The 3656-nt window shown below is 33.8% G+C and overlaps 1 pseudogene; it reads right to left on the bottom strand.

Annotated features, from left to right (window-relative positions):
- Nucleotides 1–1997: 1997 nt before the first annotated feature.
- On the bottom strand, nucleotides 1998–2994 carry LOC111829976 (annotated as a pseudogene).
- Between the last annotated feature and the right edge of the window lie 662 nt (nucleotides 2995–3656).

The following is a 3656-nucleotide window of genomic DNA, read 5'->3' as shown; positions in this document are numbered from 1 at the left end:
TCAGATTTGTTTGGGGATCTTGATTATATTGTTGAACTTGTTAATTGTTTGTATCAAAATTATGATTGTGACGTTAATGAGACACGTTTGTTTGTAAAAGTGAAGGTTTTGGGGATTTATGATTTGAATTACTCATTGTTTTGACGAAATTAACCTCAGTTTTTGTGAGGTTAAATTGGAGATCCATGGAGTTCATACGCAATAGGCGAATGAAAATACATTGGCTGATGCAAATCACGGCTGTGCCTTCAAGAATCCAGGTATGTTTTGTTGAAATTCGATTGTTTATGTAAAATGAGGGATACAAAATTTGCTAGGATTGGTTTGCTTCTAAGTTGGTTTAATGTTTTTTTTTTAATTTGGCACTGTGGCTATAGAAGTGTTTGTATTGTCTGTTTTGATTGATTTGGCTCATATTGTATATGTTGTTGTGTTGATTGATTTGGTTAGTTATAAACTATATGATTGTGGCTGTTTTGTATCGATTGTGTTGAGGTTTAGGGCTATGTATAAGTATCGATTGTGTAGAAGTATTGGATTGTGTAGAAGTTTATGGTTGTTGCTGTGAAGAATGTATTGAATGCTTTGTTTCTCTTTGGTTTAGTGTGAATTGTAATTTTCAGTAGGTGTACTTGTTGTTGTGTATCTTGATTTGCTTATTTTGAAACTATATGGTTGTGGCTATTTTGAATGGATTGTGTAGAAGTATATGGTTATGGCTGTGAAGAATGTATGAATGCTTTGTCTCTGTTTGGTTTAGTAAGAATTGTAACTATCAATAGGTGTACTTGTTGTTGTGTATCTTGATTTGGTTAGTTTTAAACTATAGAGTTGTGGCTGTTTTGTATGGATTGTGTATAAGTATATGGTTGTGGCTGTGTAGAATGTGTTGAATGCTTTGTCTCTCTTTGGTTTAGTGTAAATTATAACTGTCAGTAGGTGTACTTGTTGTTGTGTATCTTGATTTGGTTAGTTTTAAACCATATGGTTGTGGCTGTTTTGTATGGATTCTGTAGAAGTATGTGGTTGTGGCTGGGAAGAATGTACTGAATGCTTTGTCTCTATTTGGTTTAGTGTGAATTGTAACTATCCATATGTGTACTTGTTGTTGTGTATCTTTATTTGGTTAGTTTTATCATCTATATGGTTGTGTTGTACTTGTTGTGACTGTATTTTGGTATTGACTGTGTATCCAATCGATTGTGAACAAAGTATTGAATGTTTTGTCTCTATTTGGTTTAGTGTGAATTGTAACAATGGTCAGTAGGTGTACTTGTTGTTTTATGATTGATTTGACTAGTTTCATTATCTATGGCTGTGTTGTACTTGTTGTGAGTGTATTTGCCTTTATTTTGACTGTGTACAAGTACTTAGTAGATATATGTTTAATCATAGTAATAAGAAGGAGAATTTAGGGAATGTATTGAATGCTAACCATAACTTTAACTAACGTCAAACTAAATCTTTAACCTTTCTCTTCTATATTACATAATCTCGGATTACTAAAGGAACTCCACTTAACCATTTCTTGATCTCTTCTTGTAAACCGCTCAAAATTGTTTTTCTTCTTCTATGAATCCATTTCTCAACTCATCTGGTTTCATGTACCTCCTAAACAGTCAACCAAATACCATTACTTTTGACATTGAGGACATGGACATTGCAAGGACCCGATTCATGGTCCCATTCTTATTTTATAAATTTTTTTAGTAAGGCACAAATGTTTAATATTTTCGTACGAGCATTGTTGTCCTACATAATATGTCCCACGGAAAAAAAACCAATTTTTTTACTTTTTTAATTAATTTATTTTAATTTATAAGTAAAAGCATTTGAAATATTGGATTAATATGTAACATATTAAGATTGGAAAAGAAAAAAAATTAGAAAGTTACAAAAACATGAAAAAGATAAAACATACAATAAAGACATTATAACATAAAACATAAATCATACAATGATTAAAACAGTTTATTGAATTTTTAGAAATTTGGAACTTAATCTTCATTATCTGGTAGATGTCCAAAAGTACAACAAATATGCTCAACCAAATCTTCCTTTAATTGTTCATGAGCTTGTCTATCCCGAACTCTTGTTCGATGAGTAATTGTTGTGCCGATATTGGAACCCACACCGGCGGTACCAACGGTATATGATTGATGAACATCTTCTCCGTGTTGAAATTCAGAAACGTTACGGAGACTGTATGTATGCCGTTCATCTTCCACAATCATATTATGGAGTATTATGCAAGCTCTTATAACATTTGCCATTTTATTTTTATCCTATAAAGGAGACGGATTTTTAATAACGGCGAATCTAGCTTGCAAGATTCCAAAGGCACGCTCAACATCTTTTCGCACAGCTTCTTGTTTTTATGAAAAAGGGAATTTTTCATACCTTGTGGAAGCCGGATAGATTGAATAAAAGTGGCCCATTTTGGATAAATACCATTAGTGAGATAGTACGCCAAATTGTACTAACAAAAAAATTCACTTCCGGAGCTTGACCGTTTATAATGTCATCAAAAACATTAGATCGATCTAGAATGCATGCCAAAACGAAAGGTCATACGAAGCTACCGCCTCCAACACGATTGTAGGTTTTCCAGTAGCTCGTAAATACATACCTTTCCAAGCTGTGGGACAATTCTTCCATTCCCAATGCATACAGTCAATGCTCCCAACCATCCCCGGGAAATCCACGTTGTTCATTTCGATATAGTAATCTTTGTAGATCTTCTTGCGTGGGACGTCTTAAGTACTCATCCCTATACAATTCGATTATTGCAGCACAAAACTTGTGCAAACAGTTTCGAGCTGTTGAAGCCCCTATTCGTATATACTCGTACACCGTGTCACACGCACCACCATATGCCAATTGACGAATTGCTGCAGTATATTTTTGTATTGGTGAAAGACTAGCCCGTCCGGTAGCATCCTCTGTTTGTTGGAAATATTGGACTTCGTTAGATAAACATTGCACAATACTCATAAACAATGGCTTGTTTATTCGAAAACTTTGCCGGAAAACATTGTGAGTGTCACTGAAATAATCATTCCAAAGTTTATTGTGCCCTTCTTCACGGTTTCTCTTTATGAAAACTCGTTTTTTTGGCTTGGTCGGTTCTTGCAAGAGATTAAAATTTTCTTGAAAATTTTGATAATACGGATCAAATGGATCATCCTCATCTCTTTGGTAGTGGAAATGATTTGAAGATTATGCCATGTTTGTATGAAGAATAAGAGTAGAAGGGAATAAAAAGAAAAAAAAACCTTATTAAGAAGGTGTTATTAAGAAGAAGAGTAAAAGTGGTAGGAAGAAAAAAACCTTTGTAAAATGTTAAAATGAAATTTAGTTGAAGTTGTGGGTAATGGCTTCTCTACTCGCTTGCATATATATAGAGAAAAACTTAAAAGGTATGGTGGAAAAATATTCTGACCAAGACAACAAGTTTAAGACAAGAATAAATATCACTTTCTTGTGACAAACACAACAAGTAACAAGCACTTGTTAATTTGTCTTGTTGATCAACTCTCTAATGAAATATCGCTTTTTCAACAAAGGCAGGATGCTACCGGAAGGTTCGGTCTCTCTACACTAAAAAAGACAACAGCCGCCATTCGTATGTTGGCATATGGTATTGCAGCAGATTG

Source organism: Capsella rubella, unplaced genomic scaffold, assembly GCF_000375325.1.
Source record: "Capsella rubella cultivar Monte Gargano unplaced genomic scaffold, Caprub1_0 scaffold_6, whole genome shotgun sequence".
NCBI lineage: Eukaryota > Viridiplantae > Streptophyta > Magnoliopsida > Brassicales > Brassicaceae > Capsella > Capsella rubella.
This window is presented reverse-complemented; position numbering and strand designations above follow the sequence as displayed.